This window comes from Ambystoma mexicanum, chromosome 1p, assembly GCF_040938575.1.
Source record: "Ambystoma mexicanum isolate Mex_15411 chromosome 1p, UKY_AmexF1_1, whole genome shotgun sequence".
Taxonomy (NCBI): domain Eukaryota; kingdom Metazoa; phylum Chordata; class Amphibia; order Caudata; family Ambystomatidae; genus Ambystoma; species Ambystoma mexicanum.
Window position 1 is genome coordinate 100,420,572 of NC_090921.1, and position 17,581 is coordinate 100,438,152.

The 17,581-nt window shown below is 43.9% G+C and overlaps 1 protein-coding gene across 1 annotated transcript in view; it reads right to left on the bottom strand.

The window, feature by feature from the left end:
• LOC138455260 (N-acetyllactosaminide beta-1,3-N-acetylglucosaminyltransferase 2-like) overlaps window positions 1–17,581 on the bottom strand; it is a 127,204-nt gene that overhangs the window by 57,289 nt on the left and 52,334 nt on the right. The gene's annotated exons all lie outside the window — the stretch shown is intronic.

Consider the following 17,581-nt stretch of genomic DNA (forward strand, 5'->3'; position numbering starts at 1 on the left):
ACAGGGGTGGTTATTGCAAGCACAGGGGGATAACAATGTAATGTGTAGCAGCCATGTAGTCGTCAATGGGAGTATCAATGAGGCGACATAGATGGTGCTGTTAGATGGTATAAGTTCAGAGTTCATTTAAAGCATCCATTTTGAGAAGGTGGCTCTTTGGGGGCTGCTTTGAAGATGGGATGGTAGGAACTTCACTACATGTCCTGGTGTAGGGACTTCTTAAGAGGCCTTTAATCTGTGGGCTGCACAAGAGGATTTGAGGGCCATTCTGTGCTGGGGGGGGTGCTCGATCAAGACATGGATGGTTGGACACGGAATTAGTTTGACGCCTAAATGGAGGCTCATGTGCACTGTGTGCTAATTGGGCTGATGTGGGTGTGTACATGTGGGATTTACGAAACACAAAACTAGCCGTGAAGTAACGAAGTTCTGTGCATAAGGACGCACTCGGGATGTTATAAGTAGGGTGTGAGGTTAGCAGATGAGCTAAAATGAGTAGGGAGGGAGGCGTCTGTAGTGATACACGAAATTGATCAGGGCTTTAGATGACAGCATTAGCCGCTGAAAGCCAATAGTGTATTCAAAGTATGTGCTAAAAATGCTGACAGTAGTCTGTTGTAGCACTTCCATTATGCAGTAGTGAGCTACAAGGAATATGCAGGCCTAGTATGAGATAGGTCAAATTAAGCATTGTTGATAGACAGGCAGGGAGGGCCCCTAGCCATGTAGCTAATAGGTTTTTGGAGTGTTTGGAACATCATGGCACCTATATAGCGCTTAGATAGCCAGTCTTAAGCGCCATAAACACTAAGCTATGAGTGCATGCCTTTTAGAGCTTGCAGATGGGGTTAATACATCCCTGCTTCCCTTAGAATATTCAGCCTCACTAACGTTAGCCCTGGCTCCAAGCTAATCTTCCTTTTCTCTGGGAAGGTACTGATAAGACATTCCTCAGCCAGCGCAGATGGGAACAAGGGAGGGGGTAGGAGCGAGCAGGGAGCATCTCAGAGAGAGCTGGGTTTTTTCCATGAACCATCCTCACAGAGAAAGTTCTGGAACTATGCGTCATGGTGACTGACAGCAAGAGATTATAAAGTATCCATGCACACATGGGATCAGGGGGAGATCGCCTGTGGACTTGATTCGTGTACAGTCAGGTGCCCGGAATTGGCTCTCACGGTGTCCTCCAGCCTTGTTTTTCTATGAGCGGGGCTTGTTTTACAGCTAGCTTATGAGAAACCCAGGTCTCCCAGGGCTGAGATTAAGGGACGTAAGACTGTGTTTCTCTATGTTTCTCTATATTTCTCTATGTTTCTCTATGTTTATCTAAGTTCCATGTTTCACTATATTTTGCATTGCTCTTTGTTTTATGCTTTGTAATATTCTCTAACTTGAATCCCAAATGTATATGAAATTCACTGCTTAGAATAAATATGCTAATAACACTTTGAGGGTGTCATTTGTCACTAGCATGAGATCACTGCTCAGCACAATAGAACCTGTATTTTGGGCTGAATTGGGTATTTTTGCTCTCAAAGGGCTGGCCCCGAGGAAGATTTTGCCCAATATCAAGACATTTGGTGGCAGCTTTGTGGGATTTGTGAAGAGCAGTGCCATGACATGACAAATGGTGTGAGAGAACACAGTGTAGAGTGGGGAGCAGGCTGTCGCATTTCCTTGATGGTCTCACTGCAGCTCTGAGACTTCAAAAGGCAGCAATGTTGTGTCGGTTTGCCGTGGCCGATAGCTTGTGTGGTTAAGACTCCCTTCAGTAGATCAGTCGTGACTGACTTATTGCATGGGATTGGTGCCAGGGAGTACAAGGCAATAAACGAGCGGGAAATGGCTTTGTTTAAAGCACTCCGATGAATGGTTAAGAAAGATGTATGCTCAATTAGAAAAAGAATTTTATCATGTGGTTTCCCAAGTTTAAAGTTGTAATTTGGAATGCATAATGAGACGGAGTTCTCATCTCTATTCTGTCATGAGGGCAAAAAAAATAATTGCAGGGATTTGACATGCAAATTGTGAATAGTGATTTAACCATTGACTCAGCCCCAGTGTGCTAGCGAGTGGGGGCTGTAATGTTCGGAGGCGAAGGTTCGTTTTTTTTGATATATGCTTTTGAAGGGTTGGCATTCCTGAATAATGAGGAAGGGGAATGAGCCATGCTTAGGAGAATGAGTAACATCTGTGCTGAGAGCCTAAAGAGTTTTTTCTTTCTTTTGGCAACTGTAAAATTCCATGTGCTAATGGTGGCAAATTCTGTTTAAAGGAAACACACTAAAATGGTTATATTGCATTTTAGGCTGTGCCATGCTTATATTGGGTGAGAGACTCACTTAAAAGGAAAGTGAGTGAATGTTATTTGGATTTTCGATTTTTGTGTACTGATTTGAAATTGCAGAACCAGCTTGCAATGGTTGGGGGGAAAAACAATTTATATTTTTCTAAATTGCCCCTGGAGTATTTTTGACTGTCCCCATGCTATGCCATGGATTTGTGCTGTTGCCTTATAAGTGATGTATGCTTTGAAAATAGTGACCTGTTGACTGTGATACATGGGGAAAAATGTTGTTGACACATTAAACAGCCCACAAGCAATAGAGTGTGGGTTGTTCTTGCAGAAAAAAAAAACGTGCAGGGAGCTGCACTAAATATGGCATTTTTATTTTTTAAATGCACTGAACTGAGTGGTTATAGTTTGGCAATGGTACAACAGAATGAAACATCTGTGTGTGATAAGATAGCACAAAGATTTAATGGGTTGTGAGTTCTCTTGAAAGATCGCACATTACAAGAAAAAAAAAGACGCTTTGACATTTTGCAAAATTACATGGAGTAGAAAAATGACAAGAAAAGTGCCGCTTTTGAAAAACAAGAGTCTTGCTGTGTGTGCAGAGCTTGTGCCTTGAAGCTGTCTTGGGCGAGGTGCGTGAAGGCAAACAAAAGCAGAAACAGTACAAGAAAGAGTTAATTTGGATGAACTGTCTGAAACGAGTGAAGCCGCCACAGTATAAGAGTTATAGGCAAAAGAGATAAGCTGCGTGGCGCTGCCAGGTGCACACGAAAGATAAACATGCCTGCATTCCTGAGGAAGGGGGAGCAAAAACAGAGAGCTGTTCAAAAAGTAAAGAATTTGCCCAGTAAACTGTGGTACGGAGCAAAGGCTTCATGCAGGATGGCAGACGGGCACATCACATCTGAACATTTACCTATGCATCTGTGAATGGGCCAAGAAAAGACAGCTGCCCATTCCAACAGACATTACTGTGCAAACCGCATTCCCATGTGATGTGATGTGAAGTGAAGTAAAGCGCTATTGCTGTGCAAGCTGCATTCCAATGCTCCATGTGATGTGAACTGAAGTAAAGCGCTGTGCACTGGAGAAGAAACCTCTAGGCGCTTTGAGAAGAGAAAATACACATCTGGCAAACTGCAAGCTACATTGCCAGGGATGGAGTAACTGACAAAGACATTATGGCCTTCCAGATGGAAGCAAAACTGACAAAAAGTGCTTAGCCGTTTTGCAAGAGACAACATGCAGAGCGGGGCTTTGAAGTACAACATGAACACTGCACATTAGCCATGATCCAGAAGCCACACGGCTTAGTGCAAGAATGAATGATTTGTTGAAGCAACAAAAGAAACTGGCTTAGACTATCGCACTCAAAGGGGTGGTTCAAAAACAGCAAACGCCCTTTGAAAAAATGACAAGTGAAAAAACCAGAGGCTTGAAAAGACACTGCTAAGAAAAGAAAGATAAATAAACAAAGCTGCTTGTACAACTGCAAGCGGTATTGGACTGAAAGACTTTACCTTTGAAAAATGGAGTGATGCCAGCAGGGCAACCTAAACCAAGATCATGAGACACTGGAAGCAAGTTGGCGCCTGGCATTGGTGATCGCTTTGGTGAAAAAGAAAAGCATTGTGCGACCTGGGTACTTACTATATGGCTTTGTAAAAGCACAGATCAGTCTGAGGTACCATTGACCAGCTATGATTGCATTGCACAAATGAGTTTGTGATTAGGCAGTTACACCCCGTATGGTTGAGTGTAAATAAGCCCCCAGAAACATGCAGAAAGGTGATAAATAATTGCAGTAGCAATGACAAAGTGTGTAGTTACCTGATGAGACTTTTTGAAGATGGGGGTGGTATTATGGGAAGGGGTGGATAACGCTGATATTGAAGTTTTGATGACATCCTAACATTTCTGTTTGTATTTTGCCTAGGCAAAGCACGACAAGACATTTCATAATATAGAGAGTGAATATGCAGTTTGTGGGTGACACTGATCAAAGAAGGGTCAGACGCATTCTCAGAGAAAGCGAGCCACTGCGACATGCTATTTCAACTTTAACGTGCCCTGCACCGCACTCAATGCTGTAACCTGCGAATAGTGTCCAACAGAGTAATAACTTTTGCTGAACTGGCACGATGCAGACTTGGCTAATTATCAAGTATTTGATGCTACACATTTAAATGACATGTTTTGCCCTTTCTTGTTTAAAGGACTATGGACAATGAATTGTGGACTGTAACATCAGGCACCACATACAGCTGTGTGACACAGCAATTGAATGCTAACACATTGAAAAATGGTTTTTAAATGCACTGTTGAGATGAATCTGAAAAAACCAAATGGTTTTACTCTTCCAACTGAATGGCTTTAACCAGAGATGTTTTGTTTTTTGAAAACAAAAAATATTCTACATTGCACGTAGGCAGGAGAATGATTTATGAACTGTTGGGGCAGCAGAATTATGCAAGCAGGAGCGTAATTTATTTTGAGATAAGATGGGTGCGCACATCAAAGTCACCTGTGCGTAGGTTAAGATTCTTAATTGAAGTAATGCTGCCAAGTGTATGAGCTATAATTTGAAATGGTAATCTTTGAAACACTGGATACTTTTACAGCCAGCTTAAGGCAGGTAAATGAAACCATGACTGACTTGATGTTTGATTTTATGACACAGAGTGTGACACGGTTTTTTGTTAAACCAACCAGTTTCATGTTTTTGTGGGGACAGCTGTCTCCAGCACACTAATGCAAAGAGTCACCTTTTGATTGTAAACATTTGGAATAATTCTTTGGAAAAGCGCTACAAATGAGTATCCACATGGAATTGCTAGTGTACTGGCCTGGCACATTGTCAGGCATCTTTTGTCACTGAATGGATACCATTTGTTTAATTTGTCTAATGTGATGTTTTTCTGACCAAGAACTGCAGCGAGTGTTCTCGCCAAGATTTAATGAACTATAACTTGACTAAATGAATTTTTTCCATGGTGTGATGAAACAGCCACTGCCGGATAGTAGTATGGTGTTTGTGGCTAAAGTTATTATTGTATATGGTAGATATCCCACTTGAAGAAGGGTATTCTCCAAGTCACAGAAGGTAGACACTGTGAACCTGTTAGATTTTCCAGTGGTAAGACAACATGTAAATTGTAGACTGGTAATGCACACCTTCATTATTACAGTGCTACACTTAGACATAGATTTATCATGAGGCAATGTTTCCTTAGTACTACCAAGCTGCTACAAATGGAGTCCATTTCTATGGCCCATCACTAGAGTGCGTGTAGCTAGGGAGCTAGATTCATTAATTGCAGGAGCTTTATATGCTTGTGACATAGAAACTGTGCACTATAAGCTAGCCACTATGGGTTCTGATGCCAGCTCTGCTATAGAACTTCTGGCCTAGTGGGGCCCATTGATATGCCCAGCACTGCTACAAGTATTGACAGCCAATTGAAGATAACAGAATTTTAGACATGAAGACATTTTTGTCTGCCATAGGGCAGGTCAACAAGACTGCTAAATACACACAATGCATTGTATGGCAAACATTGTTAAATCAGCAGGTTTTGGCTAGAGTAAATGTCCATGTTCACTTGGCGTAGGTATTTTTGTGTAGGCCAGGTTCTGGCAAGGGTATATGTCACTGTTCACTTTGTGTACATTTTTGTTTAGGTAGTGTTTTACCTTGCATGCCACGCTAACTAACCGCTAGAAGATAGTTTGCTTAAACCTCTTGCAAAGCCCCAAGGTCTTTATCACTGCACTAAATACTATATTGATAGGTATTAGTCAGCATTTGTCGCACAAACGTTGAATAGGGGTGGAATGTAGTGATACACGAAATTGATCAGGGCTTTAGATGACAGCATTAGCCGCTGAAAGCCAATAGTGTATTCAAAGTATGTGCTAAAAATGCTGACAGTAGTCTGTTGTAGCACTTCCATTATGCAGTAGTGAGCTACAAGGAATATGCAGGCCTAGTATGAGATAGGTCAAATTAAGCATTGTTGATAGACAGGCAGGGAGGGCCCCTAGCCATGTAGCTAATAGGTTTTTGGAGTGTTTGGAACATCATGGCACCTATATAGCGCTTAGATAGCCAGTCTTAAGCGCCATAAACACTAAGCTATGAGTGCATGCCTTTTAGAGCTTGCAGATGGGGTTAATACATCCCTGCTTCCCTTAGAATATTCAGCCTCACTAACGTTAGCCCTGGCTCCAAGCTAATCTTCCTTTTCTCTGGGAAGGTACTGATAAGACATTCCTCAGCCAGCGCAGATGGGAACAAGGGAGGGGGTAGGAGCGAGCAGGGAGCATCTCAGAGAGAGCTGGGTTTTTTTCCATGAACCAGCCTCACAGAGAAAGTTCTGGAACTATGCGTCATGGTGACTGACAGCAAGAGATTATAAAGTATCCATGCACACATGGGATCAGGGGGAGATCGCCTGTGGACTTGATTCGTGTACAGTCAGGTGCCCGGAATTGGCTCTCACGGTGTCCTCCAGCCTTGTTTTTCTATGAGCGGGGCTTGTTTTACAGCTAGCTTATGAGAAACCCAGGTCTCCCAGGGCTGAGATTAAGGGACGTAAGACTGTGTTTCTCTATGTTTCTCTATATTTCTCTATGTTTCTCTATGTTTATCTAAGTTCCATGTTTCACTATATTTTGCATTGCTCTTTGTTTTATGCTTTGTAATATTCTCTAACTTGAATCCCAAATGTATATGAAATTCACTGCTTAGAATAAATATGCTAATAACACTTTGAGGGTGTCATTTGTCACTAGCATGAGATCACTGCTCAGCACAATAGAACCTGTATTTTGGGCTGAATTGGGTATTTTTGCTCTCAAAGGGCTGGCCCCGAGGAAGATTTTGCCCAATATCAAGACAGCGTCCTACCACAAAAGGTTGTGTTACTTTACATACACATTTTCTGCAAAGATTTTAACATTTAACATGCTTAGTATCAGTGGAGCTGTATAATTTAGCTCAATCGAGAAGGGAGCAAAAAACACATGTAGAGTAAGTTTTAGCTTATTTATTTAACCAAAATCAAAAGGGTGCGGATTCGATTCCGCATAGTATTTTCTAGTTATTTTGGCACCGCCTGCCTGTTAATTGGCAGACATATTCGTAAAACAAGGCAAAGCAAAAGAGCAAGACACAAATAAGTTCAAATTACTCATAAATTAACATTCACATGACAGTGTACATACATAAGTGCAAAACAGTTATTCAGCAGTAAATGTTTCTGGGGGTGACCTCTAAATACATTATCTTGTTCATTACTACCCCTGTACTGCACTTCCCCTCTCCCTTCCCCCTTGCACTTTTCCCGTCCCCCCTACCCATGCACTTGCGTGATCTGAATGACCCCTGGCCTAGTAGGATCGTTGTCTGTCTCCCCTTGTTCCCCCCTCCCTGCCTCGTCGCGCCTAGAAACACTTGTGTATAGGCGCGTTACAAATGCCATATCATATCATATCATACATCACATTCAAATACTTTAAATGCTTTATAGAGCAACCACCATGTGATCTCATAACAATAATGAGTGAACAATAAGAAATGGGCTCAAACTAGTCTTGACTAGTACATCCTTCTTGGTATTTTCCAGGCGCACCATCTTGATTTTGGCTAAATAAATAAGCTAAAACTCACTCTACATGGGTTTTTTGCTCCCTTCTCGATTGAGCTAAATTATACAGCTCCACTGATACTACGCATGTTAAATGTTAAAATCTTTTGCAGTCATGGTGTTATTAACCTAATGCAGTATTCCTGAAATAATGCATATTTTAAAAAACTGCATGATTATGAGTCTGCTTTCAATGTCAAAATTCAGGTTTTTATCTCATGTAGGTTGTATAATTGTCTACTTTTTAAAAATATGATATCAAACACAGTATAAACACAGTGGATGTTTGCACCCCCTCTCCTATTCACACTGCCTTTTCTACCTCCTCCCTTGTACCCTCTCTCAGACACCCCACACACACTCTCAGACACCCCACACACACTCCACCCAACACACACACTACCCCAACACACACACACTACCCCAACACACACACACTCCCCCACCACACACACACACTCCAGCAACACACGCATGCATGCACTGTCCCCTACATGCATGCACACCCCAATACACATGCACACTCCCCCAACACACACACTGCCCCAACACATGCACACCTCCAACACACAAACACCATCAACACACACACACTCTCCCAACACACACTCCCCCAACACACACACACTCCTCCAACACACTACGCCCCAACACACTCAACCCCAACACGCACACACCCCCAAAAAACAAACACACACTCACCCACAGCACATTCCCCCAACACACTCACTCCCCCAACCCACACACTGCCCTAACACACACATTCCCCTAATAAACACACACACACACACACGCGGCACTGTCCAGTCAAGGTTGCATATACATATCTACTTTATTATTATCACAACAGACAGTTCTAGTACACTTTGAATTAAAACTCACCCATTGAAGGAATGCAGGGGACAGACAGTTTCAAAGACGTAAAAGGCAGGCACTCTGAATACTGGCAGGAGGGCTGTCGGTATTGTAAATAATCGTAACAGTTCAAGCATACTTGGTTTCAGCAGAAAGGGACAAATGGGTCATAAAATGTCAGTAGGGCCTTCATAATGTACCTTGTGCTGTAGTTCTTATTGGTGCTCGGCAGGGTCAAGTTGGTTTCAGGGTGCTTTGCAGCTTCTGCACCAGAGTTCATGATGGGAGACAGGTGCAGGTATCAGGCGACATGCGGTTTGGAAAGCGCAGCTAGACAGACGATTACAGGCTGCCCTACATGGTGGCTTGGGGTCAGGAATCGTCACAGTGCTGCTCTGCAGTTCTGAAGCACTGGTCCAAATGTTTGGACGGCTTTAGCGACTGCAGAGTAACAACAGTCAGCAGTGCAATCAGGTGCAGCTCGAGGTGTCCGACCAGCTCAAAAATGTCCTTTAAGGCAGACATTGGTAATTCTTTGTCGATGCACTCGTCCTAGCTTCTTCACTGGGTTTGTGTTGTACTTCAAGGCAGACAGCCCAAATCTGAGAAGAGTGTTGTAGGCAGCTGCCTTGTCCTTGGTTTGGTTCAGAGACTCTTCGGCACTTCCCACCTAGGAAGCTTGCTGCAGAGCCTAGCAGGGCACAGTGTGTGCTGGCTGGTTACTGGTTCTGGAGCTGCTGGAGCATCCTCTGAATTCAATATCTTCCTCTGTTCTCTGGGAAATGTTTAGGGGAGGGATTTTGCTTCCCTTTTGGATGTCCTGGTACTGGTGGAAGATGTAAGGCAGTCTGTACCTTCAGCCAGGGTCCAATGATAAGTTCTTTTTGCAGCTTCTGGTGAAGCCTTCAGATGATTTGCCAAAAGAGGCGCTCGGCCCTCTTTTAAAGCCAAAAAGACTACAGGGATTGGTGTAAGCCTACCTTAATTAACCAATCCTGGGTCCCGACCAGCAATCTCCTGCATGTGTGAGGTCATAACCAGGTTGCTAGAAAATGTAAAGGGGTAAAAACATGCAACACTATTTCCCACCCATCTTCCTGTCTGTTGTGGATCAAAGGGTCCTTCTGGTTAATGGAGCTCTCTGTGGTTCTAGATTAAAGCGGGAGGTCTCCCTTAAAGCTGCAGTGAGACCAGACTTTTTGGCTCTGTCAAACCATATACTCGTACCTTCTTACTGGGGTACCGGTGTGGGAATAACTACTGTAAACACGCAGTCCCAGACATGACATTTCACTGTCAATCAATACTGTGGGTGGGAGCTGGCATCAGGTTGATGCAGTGAATATGAAAGGGTGTTGGGGTTTCCTGTCTCCTTTGTTAGCCTCTGCAGCCAGGCCTCATGTGGGCCTCTTTGAATTAAACTCTGATTAGTGTGTGAATGCTGCTGCCAAATACAACTGGGTTTGTGTTGTACTTCAAGGCAGACAGCCCAACAAAATGACATAGGGCCTTTGTTAGTTAATTAGGCTGACCATGGCAGGGGGGAAGGTTTGGCCCTGCTCCTTCTAGAGATGGATCGTGTACTCCACTTTTCATATCCCAACTACATATGACAAGGGGGAACTCCGCCTGTAGGCTGTGTTCACTCAGAGAACATGGGTCTATTTATATGCCATGCGGTAAGCATAGATAAATGTGTGCGGATTAGCCCTACACGTTTTCCGGAGCTTGATCTATCATCATTCCATTTCATTTAAAATTTCAAAAAAGCCAAGATGAGGGCACACCCAACACTGCGGAAGGTAACATTCTTTGCACACACACTCCTCTCAACACACTCTTCCCCCAACACACACTTCCCAACACATACACACCCACAACATATGCACATTCCCAACACACAGACACACACACACACAACACACACACTCCTCCAAAACACACACATCCCTCCCCACACACACACACAAACACTCCCAAAATCATCGAAATATTCCAGGATGACCTCTAAAGTAAGCTTTTTAGACCAGGGTTCCTTACATTTTTCTTCTGCGTGCTGGTGGTCTTTACTATGAAGACATATTCAGCCTCTGTGTTAGGGAGAAGTGCACTTTACACCTGTGTGCAACCAGCAGATTAGTAGGGACCATTTCTTGGGTCATTTACATTTCACTTGCATAGCTGCTTCCAGGGAAGTCGAAGGATTAGCTTGCAGCAATACAATCGAGTAGTTGGTGTAAACTGAAACTACTTCCTTTGAGCAGTGTGAGAAGTCTAATAGCTCACTTATCAGTTTTTCCACAGACTGTTGAATCGTGTTGGATTGTTGGTCTCAGGTAGACTACCGTGGAAATATTTCTGTGGGGGTGAAGGGATGGGGAGAAGGTGTTCGCTGTGCCGGGTTTATAAAAAATAAAATAATAGCTGGTATTGGGGAGTCTTGCATGCAATATGGCCAACAAGTGGCCAGCGAACCAACTAACAAAGACAGCAGGAGTTTGGGGGAAGGGAAGAGGTAGCCAGGGCATAGAACACCACAGATAAATGACCCACAAAAATATGGTGCAACCCCTTCCATATAAATGAAAAGTCCACCTATGCATGTTCAGCAACGTGAAGCCGCTATTTCGGAAAATGACATATGACAAGGGTTGCACTGCAAGAGGTCCTGGCCTTTCAACAATTGTGACAACTTTGGTCTAGAACATGGCTACTCTGGGAGCAAGGATCCAATACCCTGGGAAAGTGGGCATTTGAATAAATTCATATTTTCTTTGATAAACGTGGTTCTAATTTAGAGTTTACAGAACGGTAGGATGACGCATATGAACTTCGAGAGAGGAAATAGTAGAACACTATAGTCAGCTATATGGAGACTTACTTATCCAACAAGTATGAAACATTGAGCGGTGGAGGTGCATTGCAAAGCTCAACAGCATAATTGGACATGCGTAGTAGAGGTGGGGGGGCAGAGATTTCATGGGCAGGGCCGAGCCAGGCCTGGCTCTAGGAGCCCACCACCGGCCAAGCCTGGGAAATTACTGCACAAAACAACTCAGTTCGGAGGCAGGGGGACGGAGGTGATGCGGTGTCAGGAACAAACGAGAAGGTGATAAACCACCAATAATACCATGGAGCAATGGTATGGCAAGAGACCGCTAAATATGAAAAGGGTGAGCTTTAAGTGAACATGTGTCACTCTTGTGAATCGATTTTGCTGCAAACTCTGTGTCAGGAAAAGTGTATTTGAAATGTACAGCATGGGCATCCCATTTATCTTTTGGGGCTGTTGGCATGGAGGTCATCGGACTTCTGCTTATCGAACGTGAGAAGGCCAGCCTCTTATAGCAAGAGTGCCATGGGGCAGAGTGGTCTGTCTCAGTTCCGGGAGATCCACGCATAATGGCCCTTAACAGTTCCTTTATTAGGCCACAGATGCATTTCCAGCCCCTCTGCTCCTTGATCTTAGCATGTATTTGTTTATATATCCTGCCTGTTTCCAGTTAAAGAAGGCACCTCTTGACGGATAGTAAATAAAGGGTGCTTTGTGGGAACCCAGGACAGTCCTGGTAAAATGGGGATCTCCGGTCTCCCTAAAATACCAGAACAGCTGATGCTAGACCAAATGGAATGTGGCAATATTTCTATGTAGCGCAGTCGTGTACATAGTCTCCCACCTCTACTGGTTCTGCTATAAATGTTGCTGGATTTATAATTCTGCACCTTACTTCTTTTATTGCTGGATACAAAATGATTACTTCGTACCCTGACACTCTATGTTTAGTCAACGTGCTTTTAGGTTTCTCAAGAATGGCAAAAAGGTAATGTTCCATGAAAAGCGTGGTACTACGGCCCATTGTGACACTTGCTAACTTCTCTACTGCAAATGCAGCAGAAGCCAATGCTTTTTCACACGGGTAGTGTCCTCTCATTACTGGGTATAATCGCCCACTGTAGTAAGCTATTGGTTTATGTCCTAAGGTTGTTTCTGTGTGAGCACTGCCATCCTCACAGCTCCATTGGAGTGCGAGAACAAGTCGAACTCCTCACGATAATCGGGACTCCCCAACCCTGGGGCTGTACATATTGCTCCTTTAAGTTCTCAAATGCTTCAGTCATCTCTTGTGTCCATGTCAAGTTACTGTCTCCTCTCTGAGCTTCCTTGAGCCCGCTGAGAAGAGGTCTTGTATATGTACTGTAGTCGAACACCCAGGCTCTGCAGTAATTACAGAGGCCCAGAAATTGCTGCATTTCTCTTACAGCCTGCGGCAGTTGTGTTCTGAATATCACCTCTACTCTCTATGGGGTTACCTTCATACCATCCTGTGATATCAGCTGTCTGATATACAGAACCTTGCTCTGGAAAAATTACATCTTTTCCTTTATCTACCTTGTAACCCTTCTCTGCTAACACAGTCAGTAATTGTATAGAATCTTCCCTGCACTGTTCGTTGGACTTGGTACAAATCAAGATGTCATCTACATACTGAATAAATTGTGCTGTCCAAATTTATGTTCCCTAGGTCCATTTGGAGTACCCTGCTGAAGATTGAGGGTGATTCACAGTACCTTGGGCGAAATCTCAATCCATTTGGTGCTTCTATATAGAAACAATGTCAAGTCCTGTGACTCTTCATGAAGTGAAATAGAAAAGAACGCATTCTTCAAATTTATCACAGTGAAATGGGTAGCTTCTGAAGGAATGCTAAATAGTATAGTTCCCAGGATGGGAACTAGCAGAAACTCTGCCTCAACAATATGGTTCAAAGGACGAACATCCTGAATAAAACACCATGATCCCCCTGTTTCCTCTTCACTGGGAACACCACTGTGTTACACTGAGATTCAGATGGTACAAAAATTCCTTGCTGATGCTATTTGATGAGTGGTTGTGTACTAAAGAGATTGTCGCATAAATGCCTTTGTTTGTGTCCTGGGACAAGAGTGTAATAGGCCAGAGGACTGGGGGGCTTGCATAAATAATATCACAAGACAACATAGTATCTAAGGCCCCTCAATTCCTCACCTGGCAATAACAGAAGACTGAGCCATGGGGGAAAGTCTATGGTCTGTATTCTCCAATGGACATGGATCATACAAGAAATCACAAATCTCCAGCAATCACAGCTCCTGAGCTGGTGTCACCCGGTTTTGTTCCCCAGTGGTGTCACAAACATCAAATCCATCCCAAAAAACCTAAGGGGTAGCCCAATTATTTAGCTCAAGTCTATTTCCTATAGAGCCAGTATACATTTGAATCCTCATTGGTCCAGCATGTCTGGTGGCTATGCCTGTGACTTCCCCAAAAACTATATTTTACATTGTTGCAGGGTCATACAAAGACCATTGGCCTGTGTAACATTCTACACCACCTCATGATCAGAGCATCTGGATTGGCTACAGTGGGTTCTCCCAGGCCTGGGACCTTGTTCTGTTCACAGCGCTCGGTGTACTGTACCTTTTCAAGGTAATAGGAAGGCCTATGTGTCCCCATTATTGTCACTGGTCTGATCACCTAGCCTGAGAGAGTGCCTTCAGGTTTCAGGTTTTGGTGGGCAGCACGTGCATCAGTCTTCCCTGCTTCGCTGGGAACTGCTTCTCTGATCAACACCAGTAAATAGCAATTGTTCGGCAATGCTGGGCCACGTGTGCGAGAATCGCAAAACGAAGCCCATCTGTCTGTAATTAAGAGTATTTCATTCAGAATGTTTGCAGGTGGCTCACTGCCTCGGGAATCAGGAATTTTCCACTGCCCTTATCCTTGGCTGAGGACACTGTCTCGGTGCTTCATGCTGCAGAGCCTGTATCTCCATCTCCATGTATTTGAGACCTGTGTTCTCATGTGAATTCACAACAGTCATTCTATGGTGTCCCTATGTGTTATAATAGCTTCTTAGTGGTTAGTTGTGATAGAGCCCTATAGGTTCCTTGTATGTTCCCGTAGCTCCTTATGATTAGTTGCAATAAAGCAGTTGCAAACTTTGTCCGCATATGCTTGGCTTTCTTGCATTTTCCCATTTGGCTAAAGAAAAAGATAAGCTTTTGGCATTATGTAAATGTATCTGTCCTCTATCTACAGAAGGTATAAGCATGTTCTTCATGTATACTTGGGTGTTTCTGTGTATCTTCATGCAGGAATGCAAATTTTATCTTCATGACTAACGCTGTATGTCGTTTTGTCACTAAGGACATCATGTTGGTTGGACTTCGCCGTCAGTGAACTTGGTCCATTGATGGGACATCTGTCTCCACAAAAGGTCGTCTGAGAGAATATCTCATTGCATATGTAGGATACATTGGTGCAATTGGAGCTGAGCCGAACAGCGAGTTACATCTTTCATTCTACATTCTGTGGGTTGACATTTCCATAGGGGACATGAGTGCTATTCCAGGAACCCCCACTTCAGTGGATATTGTTTTGCCCTTGGTAAGATTGCCCCTGGCTTGAGCTTGATCCTAACAGCACCCACTCGCTTCAACAGGCCCACATCATATGAGCTATTGGTCGATAAAAACTCAATTCTCACTTAAAATCTGCGTCAAGAAATGGCGCTGGTGCCTTATTCGATAGAACCATTCTCTATGACATCTCCCTGTAATGGACTCTCAGCCAGTTAGTTATGCTCATATGGAACACAGTCTCGAGGTCTGAATAGTCATCTCTGAACGGTTCTTCGTCTGTCAAGTCAGTTAGTCTGTGCCCTTCTCCTACCGCGATGACTCTTCTCCATGCCCATCCTGAGTCATCGGTCCCGTGTAGTACTACACGCTTGTCTCTCACTATAACCATTTCTAGTTCTAGTGAGAACACTTGTCCCTCCTTTTCATCTAAAGGGACCTCTGTTCTGAATAGAAAATCAGTAGGTATGCAAAGCAATTTACCTTGTAACCTTGGAAGCCATGCTAGTAGTACCTCCACTCCATATTGAAATAACTCTGGGTTCACAGGCACCCTCCTCTGTACTGTCTGACCATAAAATGCCTGAATGAATTCTCGAGCAATCATGTAGTGAATTCCTGGTGTTGATCACACTATCCCTAGCTTGGTGAATGACATTTTCATGTTGATTCGGCTCATCATGTCTCTACCCATTATGTTGGCTGGTGTCTGGCGGGAATACAATAGTGGAATAAAAGGTTGTTTTCTCCTATAGAAATTGAAGCTTGTCAGTAAAGGAAACCAAATCTGTAGCCCCAGAAAATCCCTGCACATTCATGGTGATGCCGGACATTGGGTATCTCCCTTTTCTAATGCAGGATCAAGTTGTCTCTGTACCCACAAGAAAAGAGAATGTTTTGTCACCTATGGTCCCCCTACACGTGGTTCCACGTTTGGGTCGAGGATAGGATTGTACACATCAGGACTGTCTGTGGGCTGTCTTATTGTGTGAACATGGTAATTCCTGTGCCCATGAAGGTATTGCCCCCTACCCCTGTGGCTCCCCCTAATTTCCTTACAGGAGTCTGTATTGTAGAGTCTGTGTGTCTTGTGGCTATGGCATTCTGCTTTACTGGAGCCTGTGGGGATGTCTGTGGTAGCAGTTTGTACCCTTGTGTCTGTGTCCCATGGGTTTGTGTGACTGTTCCAGTGTCTGTTGCGCTGGTGCCATTTGTGGCACATACACCATGAACTGATCTAGGGCACAATAATCAGACTGTTCAGTCTGGTATGTTGGTTGGTACGTCGCACCCCTAACTGGCTGCATTCTGCCTCCTGTTCTGCACTGTCTCGCCACACGCCCTACTCTACCGCATGTCAGGCAATGCAGTGGACCCCCAATGGGTCTTGGCTGTCACCAACTGAACCTGTGTCCACACTTCTGCATCGGCTATCCGAACCCTCTTCCTCAGGGCATCTCTCTTACCTGTGACCCCTGACTAGTATATCCTTTTCCCATGAAATGTCCTCCTGCCATCTGTGGTCGGTTGTGTGTGCTTTGAGTAACTACTCCCTCTCCACTCTGCAACATAGCCCCTTCTATTATGTACTTTGATAGCTTCTCTTGTACTAATTTTGCCTCTTCTTTTTTCCTCTTCTCACGTTTCTTTCGAGTGTTTTCTTGCATTAAGCACTATAGTCAACTGAATTTCTAACCATGGTGTTCTTCCATTGCCAGCACTTTCTTCAGTTGTTACTGTACCTGTTCTGGTGGCCCTTGGCTCAATATGTGATAACATAATCCCACCGTTTTATCTTCTCAAAACATCAACCCTCTTGTTTCTCCTAAATATACTGAAGTGGGTCTTCGTCTTCATGTATTTTGCATGCCATAATCGTGCTTATGTTGGATGTGTCTGGATACTGTACTCTCAGAGCCTGCCATACGGCTGCTCTTCAGTTGTTAAACGGTGCACCATTGTGCACCGTACTCTGTGCTGTCACTCTGGGTATCCTGCCGTTTCCACATATCGTCAGCTTCCTCCCCAGGATAGCGAAAGCAAACTCTTCATGTCACCTACTGCTAATGTTGTCCTTGCCATCAGTCTTTCTAGCTCATATATCGATGTTCCCGCTCCTGTGGTCACCAGGGGCAACTTGCATATCAAATGATCTTTGTCCATCTGTTGCCGAGGTCTGTACTGTGGTCATCCGCCACCCTTTTCTTGTAACGGGAACTGTGTCAGTCCTATTCCCCTGTCGTGTTTCCCCACATCTTTCATAATAGTGAACGCTCTCATCATAACTGCTCTTTTCCGTCTGGGTAAAGGCTCTCAGCCTGTGTACTTATGGGGTGAATTTGTCTGTACTATGCAATCTACCCTTAGGACATTCAAAGTG